The following is a 24,347-nucleotide window of genomic DNA, read 5'->3' as shown; positions in this document are numbered from 1 at the left end:
CCTTTACTTTCTTCCACACTCGCTCCATGGGACAGTCTCATGTTATTAGAAATCCCCGAGAAGATTTACCCTCTCTCTGTCTCCTTCCTACCACTGTTTTCCTTCGGGGGGCTATAGTTATTACCATTATTCCTTTGCTTTTTAAAAAATCAAACACAAAGTATTGGATCTGAGCTTTCACTGTGCTACCTAAATTGTTAAAACGATGAAAAATCAGCTTGCCCACTCACACAGGACATAAATCACCCCGAGTGTATTCTGAATTTCTCCTCCCCCCCTCCCAGTTGAAACCTGGAGGCTCATCATTTCTCTGCGCCACTTGACCAAAGATACAATGTTTTGATTAGGTCGTAAATCAAAATTTTTTTGGGCTTCCCTTCTCCTTGTTAGCGATGGAAGTTTAAACATGAAAAATAATAATAATGGCGAGAAGTGGGGGGAAAACCCAGAGTCTTAAAATTCCAGTTCTTAACCAAATATAATAAAGTAACTATCTGATGTGTGGCTGCTCTTTTGAAGACTCTAAACTGTAGCGCTAATGGCTGACCCAAAGCACTCTGAGTGTGAACAAACAATGCTGTCTGGGTCCCAATCCACATCTCAATCCACAATGGGATGGGAGTCCTAATCCCTCCCCCACTTCCCGCAAAAGCAAGGATTCACTCTGCAGTCTACCCAGCCCTTCACTCCACTTCTCGTGTGCGGATTAGGACGGGGAGAAGTGTGGCCTGTAATCAGATCTGGTGTTTTGAAACATTTATGAATATAGACGGGCTATTGATTGACTTCAGAAATGGCAAGGCGCATTAATCTAAACACACAACGTAAGTAAAGTCACTGAGTGGGAATATACCTGAATAAAAGCGAAAGATTTCGAGTATTTCTCTGTGGTTATGAGTTTAGATGTTGTGAAACTTTGCCCTACGCGTTTGGCGATAATAGTTTAACTGAACCCAACCCCAAAACGTGAATGCAATTCAAAATGCAATTTTATGCCACAGCGGGTTAGCTGGAGGCACTTTTTATGAAGGTACCTTCTTTAAAAAATTTATATTTTTAAACCAAGAAAAATAATGAATCTATCCATTTTTATCCAAAGTCTCTTTAAGAAACAGCCACAGCTTTATTTCCCTTTGTTTTATGATTACAGGATCTCCAACCTCCCGCCCCCCCCCCCCCTTAAGCCTCCCATTTCTACCTTTGTAACTCAGTGGATAAAATGTGCGTCTATTTTACTTTTGCATACATAATTTACATTCTTCTTTTATTCAGGGTTTGCTGTGCATTTTATTTAACTATTGATTTTGGATCGCTTAAAGGGTTAAATAAAATAAGAAAGAAGCAAAGCCACACAGCTGAATCCAAATGTGGTTATTTATTCATAAGAAACAAATAAACACGCGGTAATACCACTAAAAGCGTCTCAGGGGAGAAATTACTCTTTTGAAAATAGGTGACGTTTGAGATTAAATGTCTAAGGAATGTCTAAGAGAAGCGTTGCAGTTTTATACAGGGGAATATGAAATGGGTACGTTACGATGTTTAAAATGTGGACCTCAATGTTGCTTTATTTTAAACACTTTTTCATATACTAACCCCAAACTTTCCTTAAATAAATGGAAGGGGAAAACAATAAAGTTGTTAGGTTTTAGTAATGGAGAATATAAACTCCAGTTTGCTTTAAAGTATATTAATTGTAATAATGTGGTGTATATAATTTGTGTGTATAATTCAAAGAAATTACTCACTCGTGTGTGTGTGTGTGTTTCAGACAAACTGGCAAAAGCAAACACATTCAAACTGAAACTGTCCTTAATCCTCCCCACTGTGCTTTTTTAGGCATCGCTGCGGTTCTCTAGTGTGCTGGCTGATTTTACATATAACATTCTCAATAATACCTAAGCATTTTAAGGGCACATAATTTACCTTGCTAAATGCCTATTTTGGTACGCATATTATGCATGTGTAGGTCTGAATATTCGGCATCCAATAGACCGTAACAGTCAATAATCCATAAACGACGAAGGATTTACGCCTTCAGAGCTCCATAAAATGCTGGACTAATTGATTGCTAAACCTTAGTTTTCTAAATCAAAACATTTTGAATGAATTTCTTCAAATATCTCCAACCGCCACTCTCTTTCACTTGTTCATTTGTTTCACATCCCTATCATTTCATAGCGGCAAGGTCATTTTTTTAACGAAGAAAAGGACTTTAGGACTGAGATTTTGTATCATATGAGCCAAGTTCCACCCCAGATAACTGTGGATACTTAGCAGAGTCGCAAACTCTTGAATAACAGCCAACTGATGACACAATTAGCAATACTTCCAGTCTGTGTGGCTCACTAAACTTGCATTTTCAATGTGCAATATGCATTGCCTGGAGTACTTCTGTTATGTAGGAAATCTGATGTCGCATTATCGGTATGATCGCAGTTTCTCCTTTGCGCGACTGGAAAATCATTCTGCGAATAGGACCCTCATTACACCAAAAAGAAACAGCAACTTTGAGTTTTGCATTTTCATTTTTAAAATTATTATTATTTTCAGCTCTACCCCCAAACCGATCTGTTCTTGTGGACTCTGCAGTGCGAGAACTTTCGCGCTCGGTGTCAAAATAAAAATGTCCGGGTAGCTTGACCGCTTTCTCAGTCAGGGTGTCCTAACTTGTGTGCAAATACCAATCGTTTGTACAGGTCACTTTACTATTGTAGACATTTGACAAAATATGAGAACTATTGACGGGTTTATATCATTAAGTCACTAACAAAGACTGGGTTAAGCGTTTGGAGGGGGCCTGCCCTGAGGAACAAAGCAATCTTATGTAAATAAAGCTGCGATCTTATTTATTGAAATCACATTTGGAGGGAGGGAAAGGTGATCTGTGATCTAATTGAGACGTGTTACCTACCGGGAATAAATCACGTGCATTTACCAAATAACATGATCTAAAACCACAGTAGGAGAGTGCAGCTGAGGGGCTTTATCAGATAAGAGTCCTGTTTATCTGCGCCTTTACAAAATAAACGCCCTGAAATGTTTGAGCTGAATTTGGCTTCAGCCGGGGCTGGCTTTGCTGTTCGGTGTCTGTTCTGGTGTAAAGTCGATTTTCTTCATATATCAGCGCTCGCTGAGATGTTAGGCGTGCAGATTGGATTATGGACATTTCTGACCCCTATCCGAAAGAGAGAAAAAAGAAAGGTGACATGCTGTGCCTTAAAGTACACAACAGCTCAGCCAGTTTACCTGACAACACTGGATTCGAACCCTAAGCAGCTCCAGCAGAGGGTTAGCACCAAACAGACTTTCGCCTCAACTTACGACCGGGCAGGGCCCTTGCCACCCGCGCTATCTAATGGTGTATTTAAAAAGCACAGGGACATAGCTCGGTGGAACATATGGGCTACTAGCCTGTGTGGGCGCGCGCCTAGATAGAAAGCTGGAAATACATGGGCCAGGTTCTGCGCTCAATAACAGCAGTGCAAATCCGGAGTGACTCCAGTGCAGTGAAGACGGAAGTCAATGGAGTTACTCCAGATTTACATTGACGTAACTGAGATTAAAATTATGCACATGCACAATATTATATCTAGGATATGTTGGGTATACGACACCCTCTATAGATCATGTATTCTTTAAAACAGAAATAAATATATATTATGGACAGAGCTAGAAATATATATTATATATGCATATCCATGTTGGAAAAAAAGTACGATAACTTCCTCTGTAATTGCACAGAGATGTTTTCTCTCCATCCTATTTTTTTTAGCTCTTGCAAAGAGCTATGCATACTGAAAACCCGTAGGATACACTCGTGAAGTCCAGTTGCTCTGTTGTACTCTATGGCTGCTGTCCTGGCACTCATTGCCAGCGCATTGCTTTCTTCGGCATCTTCCGCTGCTCTGCAGGGAAACCAGAGAGAACCCCGCCCCCGCCCCCATAACACCCTTGGAGCCCTCTTCATTCCTCCCCCCAGATTCCAGGAAGGAACCTGCAACAGCCCAGGGGGTGAACAAATAAACAATGTAGGGGGATGACAGCCAGCAAGTAAGCGGTGCGGGTTTTTTCCTCCGCACGGTCTGTTTAGATCTGGCCTTTTATAAACTTTTGTATTATTGTCTGGCGATCATAAAATTGCGCAGAAAAGCTGCCTCGAATAAAAAGGCTTAGACGGATAAAAATTAGTCCTACCTACATTTAATCACTTCCCGAGCCGTGTGTTTGTGTTTAATGCAAAGTCTCACACACAGATTCCCCAAACCAAACCCTGTTGAACATTAACAGACTGCAGCTATATTGCAGTGTAAAATGTAACATATAAAAATGAATCATCTATCAGATTCTTGTAAAACGTCCTGTAAAGTGAATCTATAAATCTTGGTATGCACTTAATCCTTTCGACCTGACTTCCTCTGTTTCTCCAAAATATTTGCGCTCCCCTCCCGAAAAACAAGAAGCCCTGCTGCTATTAAATGACGATGGGAGGCCATTTTTTCCAAATACCACAATAACTTTGTTTTCCCCAAGGTGGGCTTTAAAATAATCTCACTCCAAGGAGGTGAGCGGCTTCCATTCAGCTCCAAAGCAAAATATAACAGATCGTGATAGAAAAATTACTTCGATGGAAGGTTTCCCCCCTAGGCAGTGGTGCTGGAAGGAACTAGGGGTGCTGGGGGTGCAGCCGTACCCTCCCGCTTGCCGTAGTAACAACAAACACCAAATACATGGCACCCCCATAATAAACAATTGTTCCAGCACCCCTGCCCCAGGAGATACAATGTACAAACTGGGAACATTTAGGCAGGAGAAGGGTAAAGTATATGGATTCCCGGAGCACACGGGCAGGGAGGGGAGACTGGAAGAGAAAGGAAATGCCGCTGCCTGCGTAGGGTGCCATCTGAAGAATGAGACGAGTCCACTCTGCCTTGACGTGCAGGTGGGCGAGACTGGAGCCAGGGGTTTCTGCTTTCGCTGGTGCGTGCGCGGGAAATGCATGCAAAGCTCACTCGCAACGGTCTCTCTCAATGCCGGGGGCCCTCTCCCATCGCCGCCCTGGGAACAAGGGCCGAGCTGTCAACGGGGCGTGGGGCTCTAAGACGCCAAAGGCCTTTCTTTCGGCGAGCCCCCGCATCAGCTGGTGGCGGGGCAGAGCGCCGGAGCCGGCGGCCCGAAAGGTCGGCGGGCTGCGGAGGGCAGGGCGCTCCTTGAAAGGGGCGTCGGGAGGCTCGCACGTGGCCTGGCGATCGCTGGGCAGTTGCCGCGTTTCCCCTTCGGAGCGCAGGGTCCAGTTCAGGCGGCCTGACTGACGGCCGCATCCTCCCAGCCCCGGGCGGGGCTCGGCAAGGCAAGGGGAGCCCGGCTACCGCTGCTCCGTGTTGCACGTGAAACCAGAGCCCGAGTTGTGGGGCGACCCGGCCAGCCTGCGGTAAGGGAACGGGCACCTTCCCCGGGCTGCAGCGTTTGCCAGCAGAGTGGTGCTGGAAAAGCAAGGTCCTGCCTTTCACGGGGAGGGCGCAGCGGGAGCGGGTGTCGTTATTTATCACCCACAGGACCCGGCTTGGCCACTGGGCTGCTGAGCCCCACGCAGGGGGAGCAGCCCCCGCGCCCAGGGCTTTGTAGCAATCTGCTGGCTGCCTCGCTTGCTGGATAAACACAACACCTAGGGCTGGCCCATTTGCTGCACCCGCGGTCGGTTGTTAGGCGGGTCAGTAAGCCAGGCCGCAGGCTGATAACCACACATAAGTCATTAGCAGACACGCAAGTTAAGTCATCGGAAGCAAGAAATGCCCCTGTGTGATCCACACGCGTTGCTAAGAGGCAGCGTCTCTCCATAGCTAAGGAAGAAGCCCGGCTCCTGTTATAAGATTTTATTTTGACCCTCTCCCTTGGGGTTTTTTTTTTTTTTTGGTTTTTTGTTTTTTAAAAAAGCAACCAGACCCTTTCAAGCTTCTTATATCCCGTGCTGCCGTGACAAAGACACCTGACATCCACGCTTGAGTAAATCAGAAAACTGCCTGAGGTTTTAAGAGGTGAAATACTGTCGCCATTACTCTGTGTGTGTATATCAATCTCCCCTCTGTTTTTTCCACCAAATGCATCCGATGAAGTGAGCTGTAGCTCACGAAAGCTTATGCTCTAATAAATTTGTTAGTCTCTAAGGTGCCACAAGTCCTCCTTTTCTTGTCGCCATTACAGGCTATGACAATACTCCCATTGATTTCAGTGAGGTGAAGATTTCACTCCTAGTGTCCAACATTTTCAAGTGTTATGTCCTTTAAAAAAAGAAATCCTTCCAGTGTTTTTGCCTCCCTCTTATTCTTCCGAGACTTGTCTACTCACCCTTGCTAAAGTCCAGCACTGCCGCTGGTTGCATCACTTTTGGGTTCTCTAGTGTATGCTGGCCACTGTTTTAAGCACTGATTGGAATCAACAAGGGACCAAGAAATTTGGTGGCCCTTTCTGTGCTAGAACTCCCAATCTTATTAAGGCTGATGGAGTTGGATAATTGTTAGTAAAGGGGGGAAATCATTGCAAAATGTGCCTGCTCTAGACCAGGCTTTTGACTCCATGAGCAGTGTAGCTATGTTTTTGGGTTTTGCCTCTTTTTTTCCCCCCCAGTTTTAATAGATACCCGAAGAGATATTTACATGTGCTCAAAGTCATATAGAACTCAGCATGTCTCATTCATACAAATATGATATGTATTATTTTATATAAATTTTAAAAATCCTATTCAAATGATTGCACTATGTGACATCCTCATCTATCTATCTATCTATCTATCCACAAGAATCAATAGTGTGAATATTTTAAATCCAGTATCAAATGAACAAGTGCATGGACTCATGTGTAAATGCAAAGAAATAAAACTGTTTACAAATAGGTCCTGACTGAGCAAAGTTCTTGTCATGTGCATAACTTTAAGTACATGAGTAGTCACATTGACTTAAATGTTGCTAGTAGAATGCTTAAAGTTACATATTGCTTGGGGGCTTCACTGGATTGGGGCCATATATAAAACAAGTTAATATAAAAGGTCACATATATGCAAACAGATATATTCCTATGCTATGAATATTCACATATGTTTATAAGAAAATAATTATAGTGTATATTTCAAACCCCTCAGCAGTCCTGTGTTGTATGTGTGTGTATATTTATTACATAAACATATCTCTCTACCCCCATTAAGGGCCCAGTTTCACCTCTACAAGGCAATACTCATGTGGAAGCCAGGAAACACCATAAAGAGTCCCTTGTAGAATTTCTTCGTTTTTCAATCAGAGCGGGGTGCTCCCTCCTATGCCCCATGGAAGAAAGCAAGGGTCTGATCCTCAAACCCAGCAAATCCACCAGGGACACAGGGTTATCCATGCAGATGCCCTGAGCCACTGCATCAAAGTTGCATTCCCAGCAGCTCTCCATTACTAACTGACATTGAGACATCATTAGCAACCCTCTAGCTGGGCATCTGGTGGCTTACTCCCGGACTTCTTTTAATGGGGTGCTCCCCAACATTGGGACAGAAGAGGTGGGACATGAAAGATAATACAGCAACAGGTTGCTAGAAGACTTTATGGTCACTGGAGAACTAGTGGAATTATGACATCATGACCTCCAAATGGACTAAAAGATGAACATATAGGGTTTGTCTGCATTGGAGTTGTTTACACTAGTGCAGCCAACTACACCCATGCAATCTTCCTCCCTTTCCCCAATACTGACATGCTCTTTAAAGAGAAAGGACTTTTACATAAAGGGGTTGGTGTTTTGTTTTTATTAATGTCTTTTTAACTCCCGTGTCTAATGTCCAATGTCTAATGAATACTTCAGAGACAGTAAATCTCACAGATACAATGCCCCTTTGATTAATCTGAGAGCTCACAACACACATCTCTAAAGATCCCCAAGGAGTTTTCCAGAAAACCTGTTTTGGCATCTAAGGTAAAAAATAAGCAGACTGCTCCGGCCCCTTTTTCGTTTTTTATTTTATTTTTTAAACGATTCAGGTCTTCTTCATATAGCGTAACAAAGCAAGTAAAGAAATAAGTGCACACACCCATTCTTTCTAAAGTTCTTTGAAGGACACTTTTAAGGCTGCACTCTTATCACAGAAGACAAGGTTTCCATGCCTTGACTTTGTTTTTAATTCCCTGCCTGATCGTTGACTTTTAGGATTTTTGCATGTAGTTAGGAGGATGCAATGTTAAGAAAGGAACCAGTTTCTTTTCCAGTACTGAGAGCTACTGAGACAAAACCTATGCCACACTGAAGGCTATGACTTGTATCCTTGCACTAGATGCTTGTTTGGAGTCAATGATACCCTGCAAGGATGCAAGAGTTTGTGCTAGCAGATCTGGTTGCAAGATCAGACCCTAGGAGCGCAGGAACTCTCACCATTAGGCCTAGTAGTCTCTCTTCCCTGTGTCTGGTTTTTTTGGGGTGGGGAACTACCATAAAGTAGCATTTCTCCCACTGCCTCTGCTGAGTCTGAAGGCAGACATGTACCTCTTCTGCCTATCTTCCTGCACTGCTGTTTCTATGGGGCTGGACTTTCTGATACCAGAATTGCAGTTTAACTTATTTTACTGCAAATTAGAATATATTTTGATTAAAATAATGTGGCCTCTGGCTTTTGGCAATATCTATTATGCATTCATGACTTTAGCCTTCCCCCATCTCCTGACCAGAATAGGACTTTTCATATCATTTACCATGACAAATCTCTAGTCCTAATTACCAGCCCTTAAATACATTTGCTTCATAGCTTACATCCAGTTGGCACAAAAATCACACCCAATATGTAACTTTGGTATTCCCTCCCCTGACAGAAATTCCTACCACAAGCCTCATTCGTCTAAAAGAAATCTTTAATAATCACACTAGAAAGATAAAAATAAGGCACATGAACAATAATGCTCTAATATGAGTAATATTAACTGAATAGTTGGAATCAGATTAATTAAGTACTGTGTTACAAATAGGAAAAGGTTATATAGAGATAAAACACACACTATGGATTTTACTCATACCAAAATTCAGTCAAGCTTTATTCTTTTTGGTCTATTTTGATGTTACCTGACACCCCCATTCTGTTCATGTACTTGTGACTTGTGGTTGGGCCAAGAGGTCAGAGACTTTAGCTTGGAGTTACTGGGTTACTGGCAACAAATCTGACAAATATTCTTGGTGTGATGCAATTAGGGATGATAGAACCATTCTTGCATGTCAGTTGCTATCACCCAATAAGTAGAGGCAAGAGAAGGTAAGAGTGGGTTTTCATAGCAGAAGGCCTTTTTAAATTCACACAGACCATGCAGCTGAGGGGCAGGCCCATCCTTCCCTTCAACCTATTTACAGGAACAGTGATTACTGAAAATGACTGTTGTTAGCTAATTCATATATGTTAGGCATAGGGCATACCATATTAATATTGTATTATTCCCAGTTTGCAGTAAATTACATTAACCAAATTATGTTATGTCTTTCCCACAATTCTGTTCGCTTTTCTCCTTTTTGTCAAGAGAGAGAGATGTCCCACAATACTCTGCAAAGCTAAATGTACCATTTGGCTTTAACGAATATAAAACCTGTCCAAAGAAATATATATTTGTTGTATATCCTAGTACAGGTATCTTCCCAGGCAACTGGTTTGAAATGTAGTATCCCAAACAGAGATAAGGAAAGGTACAGAACAATTTAAGGAACTGGTGAGTTAGATCTTAAATTATGAATAAAGTGCTTTCTAAATTATAAGCAACCGTGCTATAAATACAAGTAGTTCCAAGAACACTTTCTGTATAAAGTGAACATGCTGCAAGATAGGAATTGCTTCCTGGAAAAGGATAAGTTCACACTCTACTACATTGTCTTAGACAATAAAATTGGCTATATTTGATCTCTTAAGCATGTTTTGTGACAAACCACAAATGTAGCCAATCAATTGACTATGCCGTTAGCAACGCTGTCAATGAATGAATAAATGATCTTTTAAATAAAAGAGAAAATAGTGTTTCTCTTCTAAGCCTTCTCTGTCGTATTGACTCAGTGGCAGCTGAGGGCACTCAGCATCTCATAGGGTTGGGCACATCACTAGTAGCACAGGTTCAGCTGTCTCCTTTTAGCTGTATCAGGATGTGTGGAATCTTCATATTCTGTTTCTTCCCTTTTGCATAATAAAAGGCTTCTAATATAAAGATGAAGCTTAGTTTTAGCAACACTGTTATTAGATACGTTCCACAGATCACATAACATGGGCCAGATCCTGCATTCTTTGCTCACTCAGACTCCTGCTGATGTCAGTGGCAGTTTTGAGCATGCCAATAATGCAGCCTGGGCCCCAAATGTGTATTTGATATCCTACGTTATTATAGGACCAGCTTATCCCCATGTTTTTTCTGTAGATGGGGTGAAAAGAGCAGAAACATGCTCATTTGTGCCCTAATTCAGCAAAACACATAAGCATATTTAACTTCAACTTGAAGTCAGTGTAATTTAAGCACATACTCAATTACTTTGCTGAATCAGGGCTTTGGCTCAAATTCTGTTGTTGGAGGAAGGGGCCTCACTAAAAAGGTTCATCTCCCACCCTCAGTTTCACAGCAGCTCATAGGTGTGGTCTTTGTCAGTACAGAACTTCACAGTTTGTAGAGGGGAGCCTGACTGGGCAGGGAAGGAGAATAGCGAGCAACAGATGTGAACCCCTGCCATACTTGCAAAGATATCCCAATCTCCCACAATGCTATCTGTTATCTACTCTCATTGAGGGCCCTCAGCTGCATTGGGACCAGTGTGTTTCTACTGACTGGAGGATAGAGAAAGTAGGATTTGAGGAGCCTGTGCCATTCAGCTCAGCTTTGTCCGGGCTCTTTGTGCACAGCTGCAGAGGGAGCTCAGAGGTGAGAAGGGAAGGGTCTGGAGAGTAGATCTGTGATTATGCTGATTCACTCATCATGTACATCTGCAGAAGGGGCTTGTGATGAGGTTTACACACACCCCTACCTAGAAGGGTTACTGTGCTGCTATGACCCCAATCAGCCCTGCCTGCTGTTCCTGGGGTGGGTGGCAGGCCAAAAGCAAGGGTCTAAATGGGAAGGTCCTACTTAGTGGACTCCTGCTTAGAAAAGAATAAAGACCAGCACCTATTAGGTGATGAGAGTTGTTGGGCTAGGACTTAGCAGTAGTCCTGAGTGACTCTCCCTGACAGATAAGGTAGGCCTCAATGTGAAACTACTTGGAAGTAACTGGGGACCTCCTGAAGATTCTTACCCTAGGCCCTAGCAGTGGAGTGTCTGTCTCTCTCCTGACCCTTCAGGTGAGAGAGCTGAGTCCAGAGAGTGGAAGGATAAATAACCATAAAGGGGCTAAGAACTAAGTCCAGCTCTGACAAAGAATTCTTTCTTTTGTATTTGTTTGGGCTGTGACTTTGGACTTTGCTACCCTGGAAGAGGATTGAAGTTTTGTAGTGATCCATCTGGAGGAGGAGCAGTGAGGGTGGTGACTTTCTTACAGGGCTGTAGAAGAACAGCTTGAGCATAGGTGACTGCAGCAATAGCTATCTAGTACCTCTGCTACTCTGATCTGGCAGGGGGAGGAGGGGAGGGGATGGGAATACTTACTTTTAATCTCTGTAGGATCCTTTACATCAAGCTTAGCTACTTCAGCTTGTTTTGTGGAGGAATGCTTGCTGAATAGTATGATAGCTTGCCCAAAGTGTGATCATGTAATGAAAGACCCATTTAATGTAGTAAGTTCTGTCCCAGCTACACAAGTTGTTGTAGGAAGCATAACTCTGAAGTCCATTGCTTTGGTGCAAATACCATTTTTTAGTATTTATGCTTTAATGATAGTGGTCATATGGATAGTTTATCATAGGGCTAAACTTCCCTTTTTCTTAAAAAAAAAAAAAAAAAGTTCCAAGTAAATATGCAAAATTCTAATAGAGACAATTGTAGAGAACTATAATGGAAAGTGCATTTTGATCATTATTGCCATAGTAGAATTGTATTACCAACAGTTATACATTTGTATCCATCCTAGTATCCAGCTAGCTTAATCCTTTATTATTACTATTCATCTTAGTAGCTACATGCTTATAAATGTTTGTGCGTGCATACACACACATGAAAATGGCTCTGGTATGGGGACAGAGACTCTGTCACCATACAAGTTTTACCATTGACTTCAGTGGGTGCAGGATTAGGATCTAAGTGCATTCTGGTAAGGCTATTGTAGATAACATTGTGATGCCTGTTGTAGGATACAAGAAGCAAACTCTGTGTATGCACAACTCCCACGGAAGCCAATGGGAATTGTGTATAAATCATATGGCAGGGGTTGGGGAGTGGCAGAATTTGCCCACAAGACAGTAATTATCAAATGAAGCAAGTCTGATAATATGCTTGCTTGTTTGAATGGATCCCAATCATCATCAATGCAGAGGCTTTATAAAGAGATAAAAAAGGGTCTGCTTTATCTATCCAGAGACAACCTCTTTGACTACTGTAAACCTAGACTACCACCAAATAAGTGAAAATTGTATAAAATCACTAACAGCAGTAATTGATATAATTGATAGTAATTGATTGGGAAAACAAGATTGCAGCATCAGGCACTCTCAGATGAGTAGCCATCTAAGGACTATATTAATCAGGCCCAACCCTTCTTGGCTTGAGATGAGATGATGAAATCAGATCCTGGCTCTGGAAGCCTGCTGGAGCAAGTTATTGGTGCCTACAGATTACTAGCCATCTCTTGAGTTAATTCCTATCTATCCAGAGGCATTTTTTAGCTGCTGGGCATCTTAGATTCCACCCCCTGGATTTTTGGGAGAGCGGGTGGGGGCTAGAGAAAATGTATTTTCTTTTCCCTCTTCTGATTGCTCTGAGGAGATCTACTTTTGATAGGGCCCATCATTTCTCTGACAAGGAATATCACTGAGGAGCTCTATCTTAAGGTGTGTTGTCTCTTTTGGGCTCTCCAAATTGTCAGTCTTCCACAGAGTTCTTCCCCCCTCGGAAATAAGGAGAGAGTGTGAATGCATCATTCCCAAGGGACCTAGGGATGAAGTCTGATTACTTCAGTAGCTAGATTGGAATGGTTAATCTTTCATACTTCTGAAATCGGCTACTAAGTTAGGTGCCAAGATAGTTGAGTGTAGAGGGATTATGGACCAGGATGCAGAAGTCCTGAGTTCAGATCCTAGATCAGCCACAGATGTCCTGTGTGAACTGGGGCAAGTCAACTAATCTATCTTCTCTTCCCCATCTGTAGAATTCAGATAACACTTTCTTTCCTCAGAGAGGTGTTGGGAGGTAATGATGGTGAGGTATTCATATGATCCTCACCACTGTAGAATTTAAGTATCTGGACAGGCAGAAACATCTGCATCCTTTTTTTTCCCCCTGTCTTTAGGCACTCAAGTTTGAAAACATTGCCATAGTGCACATGTTCAGCATGTTTGCTTTTTCAGCATGCATAAACTTTGCTGTTTCAAACTCAAATTTCTTCACAAAGGCTAAGCATACAGTCCTCATTGAGGACTATAAACATGAAGTGTTAAATCAAAGCCAGCTTTTAAATATGGGGGTAAAAGCATCTGAAAAATTTCTTAGCAGCTGAAACTTGTTTGATGTCCAGAAAATTTTAACTAACTACCCAACAACCATGAAATATCTCTGCCAAGAGAATAATGAAACTGCTAAGTAACTGTAGATGGTCATTTCATTCTAAATGCCTATCTCAACCACAACTACAGCATAATTACTGAGACACTAATACATAGAGACAGATTTATGTTAATTCATCTCACTCATTATCTAAAACATTGAGTATGAGTATAGCATAATTCTCCTTGAAATGCTAGATTTATTTGGACAAGTGTGTGCTGATTGCATTACATGTAAGTAGCCGAGTGAAGCAGGCCAGTTGGCCCAAATAAATGTAAATAGGGTAACTCATAGTTTAAAGAAAGTAATGCCATGTGTGACTTCATCCCTTTGTCAAATGGTGTTGGCCAGGTTAGAAATTTTCATTAACATTTTAGTTTCCACAGGAAAACCATCACAGTAATTTAGAGGATGTTCTTAAGAACTGCCACATTGGCAGAGGTGCCAACTTTTCACTTTCCGAGTGGGTGGTCTGCTGCAAAATTCCCCAAAGGCTAAGGATCCAGAGCTGGCTTGGGCATCCCTTTTAAACTGAAGTGTTTCAAAGATTTTTATATGTAAACTAAGATGTTTCCAATAAATATAGGTTCATATTTAACTATCACAGTTTAGTGGGTTTTTTCCATAAAAAAAAAATCTTAAGGGGTAATCAGCACATTCCATATTCAACAACCACATAATCGCACTCCCTTCCCTCCCCCCCCCCCCCCCGACCCTACTGCAACATAAGAGTCTCCTTGGATTCCAATCCCTTCTCCTCTCATTTGCTTTGCTTTTATGTGGAAATTGCCAGAGGCCAGACTTTGCCATCATTACTCTCAATGAACAGAACCTATCTCCATGATCAGTGCCATTGATTTCTTTGGGACTACTTGCATAGCAAAGATACATCTCAATATAAGTAAGGATGGCAGAATCGGGTCCTAGGTTATCTTTAAACACAGTATTAAAAATACTAAGGGTTCTATTCTGCTTATTCTATGTACACAGGTTCCTGATCAATATCAATGGGAGTTCAGACAGAACTAATGATCTCCATATCAATTGGACATGTCGGGTAACATGAAAAATGTATTCCTTTGGTGTGATTTTTTTTCTTATTATACAACATTGAGACCTATGGAAAGAAAGGGGTGGCAAACATTTAAGTCCCACAACAAAAGCATGTTCTAAGTTCTGTTTGCACATAAATTCTGGGGAGGTACACTGCTAAACAGAATTATGGGGTTGTGCATGGCAAATCTATGTACATCTGACTTATTCATGTGCATACCTAATCATCGTAGTTAGCCAATCATAATGATCCGTGGTTTTCCATGTTGGAAAAACTATGGAAAGCTGTAGATCTCCGCTTCAGAGCGGAAACGTCCAGTCTGTATTGAGTTCCTCAGTTGTTCTCACAGAATGGCCTGGGGATTCAACCCCTCAAGCCCATAGAACTTAGGGAGATGCTAGAAGACAGAGCCATCAGGGCTTACCTCCTTGAAAGAGAATCCCCCAAATGCTGGCTGCCTTCACAATGCTCTCTGGGCAGGGTGTCTGTATTGCTGAGAGAAAAGGAGTACTTGTGGCACCTTAGAGACTAACAAATTTATTAGAGCATAAGCTTTCGTGAGCTACAGCTCACTTCATCGGATGCAAGTAAGCTGTAGCTCACGAAAGCTTATGCTCTAATAAATTTGTTAGTCTAAGGTGCCACAAGTCCTCCTTTTCTTTTTGCGAATACAGACTAACACGGCTGCTACTCTGAAACCTGTATTGCTGAGGAAAGAGGTGAATGAGTAATTGCAGACTGTGTTTGCAATAACTTATGCTCTTTGCCCTGTGGCCTTTGGCTTTGTATATGTAGAATGTGCTCAAGAGCCTCTTGCCTCATTCTCGAACTTCAAATTGGGAGTCCTTTTTTGAGACTTGCCTTCACAAATCCTTTGTTCAAAATCTTGATCAGTAGGGATGGAGCTGGTAATGCAGCACCTGAATTGTTTTTACAACTCCTGAGCTGGAGAGGAGGAGCTCTTGAGCTGCAGTGGTGCTCCATGGTAGGAAAAGAAGATTCTACTCTCTTGACCGCTACAGAGAACCCCTGTGCAAGGCCTGTTTATTTTTTATTATCATTAGTGTGGTAATTGTGCCTAAAGAGCCCAGTAGAGGCTGGTTCTCCATTGTGCTAAGCAATCTACAAACACAAGGTCAGAGAGCTCTACCTGGAATAGATCATAGTCTAAACAGGCAATACTGATTGTTGGAGGAGAAACAGGCACTAAGAGAAAGTGACTTGCCCAAGGTCACACAGAAAATCAGTGGCAGAACTAGGTCTAGACCTCAGTTCTCTAATCTGCTGGTATTTGTAAAGGGCTCTAGGATCTGGTCTTTAGAAACGTGTATGCTACTAGCTGCAATACAATTATAAAAATAATACATGTAATACCCTGATTCAATTAATAGAATAAACATGAACATTCTGATATTGGGGCCGATTCTACAGTACTACTGATTTGGAATGGGACTATTTCTGTGATGAAAGTTTGCTGGACTGGGCCCTTGTTTTAAAAATATTTGTTTAAATAAAGCATAACTATTATGAAGCCCATGTTTTTGCACTCAAAAGGATGGTTAATGAACATAATCTTGGATATAACAACGAATAAAGAACTAACTCTTTGAAAGTTTGTGTGTGTATATAGAGTAACATTTTGTCACAGCTGCTACGTTTGAAAGAGAAAACTTGAGAGAACCATTAACTCTATGGCACATCAGCAATCTGAGATATCTTTGTCCTCTGCTAAATGATTAGCTCAAAGCAATGCCTATTCTTGCATTTCCATCCCAAGCAAATCCTACAGACAAACACTCTAATAGCTATTATAAAATAAAGAATCCTTTCATATATAACAATTTTACAACAGTGGAAAATCAGACTCATCTTTATTACCCACAAGGACAATGTTTATTTTTCATTCATTTTTAAAATGTTTTTATGGCAACATTTACCAAACAGTTGAAAGTAGCAGTGGAATAGAGCATAAATCACAGGAGAAAGGGAGTCCAGATACCTGAATTCTATTTTTGCTCTTCCACTTATTTGCTTTATGAACTTAGGCATGAGGCTTAACAGCTCTGGGCCTCAGCTTACCCATATGTAAAATGGCTATAATTCTTAACTCTTAGGAATGGACTCCCCCTCCCCCCCCACCATAGAAACCACATTGGGAGGGGCTCATGGGAAGGAATCTCCTTGTGATGACCTTACCATGTGGTTCCACTGTGGGGCTTTTCCCCATCTATGATGCAGAATTAGACTTTGGGTTCCTACAAACCTGGAGAAAACCAAGGGATCCATAAAAATCACAGGGTCATCCACTTGCAGATCTGTTCCTTCACAGATGTGTGGTCCCTGCAGGGCCCTTGCTCTTGACAGCACGGCTAGATTGGAACTGCATTCCCAGGGCCTCTCCCGCTCATGGCTGCCCACAGGTACTCTGTAAAAATCAGTTCCTAAGTGTCTTGAATTGCACACCCAAAATTAGTGGAAACTTTTGACCTTAATCTCTTTCTGCCTTATTTCTCCATCTGATAATGAGACTATTACCCCCTTCCTTGACAGGGGTGTTGAGAAAATCAATTTAGTCTTTGTGAAATACTCTGATATGGCAGTGTGCAGTAAAGAAGGTTTAAGGCCATGCAAGGATATTATCCATGCAAGCAAGGATATTATCCATGCAAGCAAGGATAATAAGCAGTTATTCAATATTTTGCTTTAAGTGAGCACCATCCTTTGTGGGCACTGAATGAGGCAGGGGTCCTGTAGGAAAAAAAAATAGTAATTAAAGACTGTATCCTAATGCATATGCACAAGGGGCCTGAATTAAGATTGCACAGGCACCTTTAATTCTGGAATTTCCTAACTTTGAGTGTTTGACTTTGTAACAATGTTCTTGTAACAGTTTTTTTTTTTAAATGTAATGCATATGGGCTTTGAGAGCTTTGATGATGATGATGATTTATGAAGTGCCAAAAGTGTGGTTGGCACCTCATAGGAAAATATAGTTGCTGACCAAAGGCGTTGATATTTTAGTTCAGATTAGAACTGGTCAAAATAAACTTCATTTTTCTTCAATTTTTGTATTGAAATTTTCATTCCACAGGTTTTGGAAACAAAGGATTTGTTTGTTAGGCATTTTTATGCGATTAAAACATTCCTAAACCAAAATCTCCCAGTTCTTATATTTTCTCTCTTCTTATCTCCCCCAACCTCTGCCGTACTTTCCCCATTTCTCCTTATTCATTCTCTTTCCCACCAATTTTGCCACTGAAAAGAGGAGGGAAAACCTCCCAAAATCTTGGAAAAAAAATCAATTTTTTCCTAAGTTTTTAATATAAAATGTGATTTTTTTTTTAAGAAGTGGCTTTTTAATAATTTTTTTTTTGACCAGCTCTTGTTCAGTTTCAGACATGAGTACTACAAGTTGTATCAAACAGAGCTGTTGGTCAAGCAAGAATATAATAATGGTTATTTAAAAAAAAAAAAAAAAGCTTTGTAGAGGTAGTGTGATTGAAGTAGCAGAGGTAGGTTGCTTGATCCATGAGAAGGGAAATGATAAATAAAGTACAACCCCACTTACTTGAATTGTTTCTGGATATCCAAAATATCCAGGTGAGCAGGAGAGAGATTCAATAAGTGGTGCACATCAGATGTAACTAAGATTCAGATGAGATGGACTTCCATATACATGGGGTTTTATAATATAACATGTTTCAAATGAATACATTCAAGAAGGCACAAGCGTGTTAGCTTGGGCACTTGACTTATTTTTAAACACTTATCTAGTCAGCCTGCCAAGTTTTCAGACATGAGCTCAAGCAAAATTCTTAAGCCCTGTACTTTATAACTGCAAAATGTCTGTCTTTCTTGGGAAACATATTACTTAAACCGTGCCCACACACAACAGTAGTATTGCTTTAACAATGCTATTAAAGTGGTACAACCTCTCTAATGTGAATGCAGTTGTATTAGGATCACTAATTCATCTATTGGAAGAGGAATAACTTCTATTGTTATAAGAAAAGGAGTACTTGTGGCACCTTAGAGACTAACAAATTTATTTGAGCATAAACCTTCGTGAGCTACGGCTCATTTCATCGGATGCATTCAGTGGAAAATACAGTGGGGAGATTTATATACATAGAGAACATGAAACAATGGGTGTTACCATACACACTGTAACCAGAGTGATCACTTAAGGTGAGCTATTACCAGCAGGAGAGCCGGGGGGGAAACCTTTTGTAGTGATAATAAAGGTTGGCTCAGCTCTCATCCACTAATGCCCCTACTCTACTTGTGCTACATTGATTTCATCTTCATCATTTGGACCCATGGAAAAGCAGCCCTTGAGGAATTCCACCATGATTTCAACAATTTTCATCCTACCATCAACCTCAGCCTGGGACCAGTCCACACAAGAGATCTACTTCCTGGACACTACAGTGCTGATAAGCGATGGTCACATAAACACCACCCTATACCGGAAACCTACTGACCGCTATTCCTACCTATATGCCTCCAGCTTTCATCCAGACCACACCACACCACACGATCCATTGTCTACAGCCAAGCTCTACGACACAACCGCATTTTCTCCAACCCCTCAGACAGAGACAAACACCTACAAGATCTCTATCAAGCATTCTTACAACTATAATACCCACCTGCCGAAGTGAAGAAACAGAATGACAGAGCCAGAAGAGTACCCAGAAGTCACCTACTACAGGACAGGCCCAAGAAAGAAAACAACAGAACGCCACTAGCCATCACCTTCAGCCCCCAACTAAAACCTCTCGAATGCATCATCAAGGATCTACAACCTATCCTGAAGGACGACCCATCACTCTCACAGATCTTGGGAGACAGGCCTGTCCTTGCTTACAGACAGTCCCCCAACCTGAAGCAAATACTCACCAGCAACCACACAACAGAACCACTAACCCAGGAACCTATCCTTGCCACAAAGCCCGTTGCCAACTGTGTCCACATATCTATTCAGGGGACACCATCATAGGGCCTAATCACATAGCCACACTATCAGAGGCTCGTTTACCTGCACATCTACCAATGTGATGTATGCCATCATGGGCCAGCAATGCCCCTCTGCCATGTACATTGGTCAAACTGGACAGTCTCTACGTAAAAGAATAAATGGACACAAATCAGACGTCAAGAATTATAACATTCAAAAACCCGTTGGAAAACGCTTCAATCTCTCTGGTCACTCGATTACAGACCTAAAATTTGCAATTCTGCAACAAAAAAACTTCAAAAACAGACTCCAACAAGAGACTGCTGAATTGGAATTAATTTGCAAACTGGATACAATTAACTTAGGCTTGAATAGAGACTGGGAGTGGATGGGTTATTACACAAAGTAAAACTATTTCCCCATGTTTATTTCCACCTTCCACTGTTCCTCAGCTGTTCTTGTCAACTGCTGGAAATGGCCCACCTTGATTATCACTACAAAAGGTCCCCCCCCCCCCCGCTCTCCTGCTGGTAATAGCTCACCTTAAGTGATCCCTCTGGTTACAGTGTGTATGGTAACACCCATTGATTTATGTTCTCTATGTATATAAATCTCCCCGCTATATTTTCCACTAAATGCATCCGATGAAGTGAGCTGTAGCTCACGAAAGCTTATGCTCAAAGAAATTTGTTCGTCTCTAAGGTGCCACAAGTACTCCTTTTCTTTTTGCGAATACAGGCTAACATGGCTGCTACTCTGAAATCTTGTATTGTTATAAATGTCTTTATACTGGGATCACTGCATCCACACTAGGGGTTGTGCTAGTATAACTATTTCAGGAAAAGTATTATACCCCTGACCAACATAATTATATACATACAAAAACTATGTGCCATCCATGCTAAAGTGGTCTATGGGTCTTAGCCCTTTTTTTAATCCAGGGGGATTAATACTTGTAAACTGCAAATACATGTAGCTAAGGCCAAAGGAGTCTCTCAACAGCCCTCTGCTCATAGAGAGTCTGAATACTTCAGACCTGCACTATAGGCTTCCTATAAATACAAGCTGGTTGTTCGATTAGATGCATTTTTAATGCAAATTAGATGCATTTTTATATGGTGAAGGTGAAAGATTTTTTTTATGTGTACTTTTGAAGGGAGGAGAGAGAGGCCATAAAGAAAAAAGTGGCTATGATTTTATAAATACATTATCTGGACATACTGAACATCTTAAAGCAACTGAAACAAGGATTCTGTTAGCTTTTGTATAATCTCTAGGATGCAGGAGGCACTTCTAAAAACTCTAGCTGACATGTTTTAACAAGATGGGGTGGGGTGGGGTGGGTGGGTAAAACTGTCCTGTAAGCTTTTTGGGTCAGGGATTGTCTTTTTGGTCTGTTGTACAGCACCTAGCAAGATGCACCCAGGTATTGATGGGGGATCCTACTCATTACTGCAATAATAACCACAATTTAAATGCTAACATTACTTTGCCAATGGTGTATCTTGCCAACTAAATACAAAACTAGATCAGATCAACTTCCCCGGTTTGATTTGAACTGACAAATTTGGAATCAGGCTGTTTCTATTCTCTTACTTTACCTTGTTGTGCCACAGTACTGAAGCAGCTAATGTACCGTGCTACTGTTCTATGTGCTGGCATTTAGGGCCTGTTCCAAATCCCATTCAAGTCAAGGGGATTCTTTTCATTGACTTCAGTGTGCTTTGGGTCAAGCCCATAGATAATACAGGAATTGACGCCACAAAAATTCTAAAATAGAAAGATGTACATGAGACAGGCTGGTACAGCAAGTGCAGCTGAAAGTGACCTGAAGAGGAAAGAGTGGGTTTGCTCCCTTTTTTTGATTCTTAATGATGCACAGAGAGCAGCTGAAAGAGTTTTTATGTTTAAAAAAAGAAAAAAAAAATCTCCCTTACTATTTGGTGTTCTCTATCTTGCTGGCTGTATTTCTTGGAGCAACCCAGAGATATGGATAGGGAGCTTTCTTAGCACTTAACTGAAGGGGAAAATGTTTTGAATTTGTAACCAGCCCCTGATTCAGCAAGGTACTTAAGTGTGTGCTTAACTATAAGCACACAAATCATTCCATTGAAATCAATAGCACTCCTCGTGTATTTTAAGTTACGCTTGTACTTCATTATCTTGCTCAAATGGGGGCTCCAAAGAGCTTTTCTTCCAACTATTTGTTCAGCAAAAGAATTACGCAGGTGTTAACAAAATTTTATGTGGTCTGAATAAAAATTACATCCCCTCAATTTACTAGTTTCAGAGTAGCAGCAGTGAGGTGCCACAAGTACTCCTTTTCTTTCAATTTACTAGGTTTCAGTTCCTTGGTCTCTGTTGTCACAAACCTATTACTGTAATTCTTCAGCCTCCATAGAGTCATCCAGGAAAAATTGGGTAGCCAGTACCTCAACTTCATATATAAAATACAAACAATCTCAGGCCTTCTTTGTATACAACAGGCAGCAGAGGGCACCAGTCCATTCCCTCCCCCTTTGCAGGTTACCTTTAAGAACAGAGTGGATGCCTTAAATCTGCATTTCCTTGGGTTTGGCCACACTTCTAAAATTCTTCCAAAGTAGCAAAGAAAATACATTCACTCTAATCTTTAACAGAGTTAACTACTGCACTGCTGTGCTTTTCTTCTTTCCTTCCAGATGATAATATTTCAGTCTACGTCCACCTGTGATTAATGGCACCAAGGCCCAAGACACTGACCCCACAGCTATGTACCTGTGAAGTATAATTTCCTAGATCTGACACAGTATATTGAAGGAGCCCAGAAACAAGAAACATTATGGCCATTCATACAATGAGTGTAATAGGGGTAACAGGCATTTTGTACCAGTCCATCCTGTGGAGATGTAATATCAAAAAGTTCAATAACATTAAAAGGCTCTGATTGCTGTTCATACAGAGTATGGAGGCAACAAAAAAACCAAAATCTGCTATGATTGCTACCACCAATTATAAGTTAGCTCTTCTATAATACCACATACTCTGATGAAATTATGATGTTCATATGTGTATAAAACATTAAAATTTTTTTGGGCTCTGATCCTGCAAGCTGTTGCACATGTGCGGCCACATGGAGACTCACTGACATTAGTGGGGCTCTGTGCGAATATAAGGGTCTGCCTGTATGAATTAGATTGCAGGGCTGGGGCCTTGCAGCCTTATCCAAACCCCGTTGAAGTAAATGGAAAGACTCCCTTTGACTTCAATGGGCTTTGGCTCAGGCCTCTAATGAGCATATGAAATATTAATGTTCAGATAACCTGACAATTTCAGTTCTTTAAAGGGCCTGGTTCACAATAATATTATTTGTAAGGTGTTAGCGCCTAGAGTCCTAGGTCTGGATCAGGACCCCACTATGCCAGGTGCTGTACACAGAACAAAATAGTGCTGAATGTCTCTTTGAATAAAAGTTTCCATGTACTGTTTTGAATCATAATAGTTTTAAAAGCCACATTTCTTTTTTAATTTTGAGAAGTAAACAACCCTTCTTTTGAGGTGGGACCTTATGTGTCAAGGGGCAATCTCAAATGAATGTTTACTGTTGAGTCATAAACTCTTATGGTTAAATAGAGAGTTTATAATGAAAATGTTGACAGACCCTGAGCTCTGGTATCACTTCTAAGAATCCTGCCTGATACATCTTGGAATTTATTTCCATTTACAACCTAGACAAAAAAACCCCAAACAAATAAAGAGTGTGTATATGCATGTGTGCACTTGTGTACATTAACCTATGTTTCAAATAAAGATGAAACTTCCTGTCAAATTTCAGCAGGGTGATTTTTTTGCATCAGAATTGCTGGAAAAGCGGGAGTTTCTAAGGGAAATGAGGATACATCTATGAACTGCGTAAGTCTTAACAAGCCAGGAACACACACAATTTTTATATTTTGTGAATTCCTTTTCTGTTTATAAGCAATTGTTTTAAAAGCTCTGAAATCTTTCAAATTAATGCTGCATTCTCACTGAGATATTCCCTGTGTGCAGTTTGTCTTCAGAAATGTCTTCTGATGTTTGACCCATCGGTCCCCTTGCTAAGTGTTGAGCTAAAACTGATTAATATTTCAGAATAAATTGCTCCCTCTAGTGAGATCACAACAGTACTGATGTCTGGCAGCCATGATTAAATTGCTTGTGTTTTGCTATATGACCTGATTATATATTTTACTTGTTATGGATACAATCTGCATACCTTATTCAGACAAAACTCACAGTGATCTTAATAAGAGTTTTGCTCAAGCAAGGAGTGCATAATAGGGCTTTATATATTTAAGATTATGCTATTTACAAAGGTTTATTCCTCTCACCTCATCTAAATACATTAGGGCTTGTTTGAAATACCACTAAAACCTTCCCTTAAATAACATGTAAATTAACTAGCAGATCTTTGAAGAACTACAATAGCCAACACCCTGCTAATGGCTTTGCTATGGATAAACTTCATAGTTGATACAAACAGCACAGTCATTAATATCCACTTCATTTCTTTTATCACAGAGAAGTTTTTTTAAAAAACCCAATGAGTTAGAATCTGGTCAAATTTTAAAAACATATAGTCTATGCTTCACATGACTTTCCCTCAATTTTTTTTTTACATAGAAAACTAATCTAGAATAAT

Source organism: Dermochelys coriacea, chromosome 4, assembly GCF_009764565.3.
Source record: "Dermochelys coriacea isolate rDerCor1 chromosome 4, rDerCor1.pri.v4, whole genome shotgun sequence".
In the NCBI taxonomy this organism is placed as follows: Eukaryota; Metazoa; Chordata; order Testudines; family Dermochelyidae; genus Dermochelys; species Dermochelys coriacea.
Note: the sequence above shows the minus strand (reverse complement) of the source record.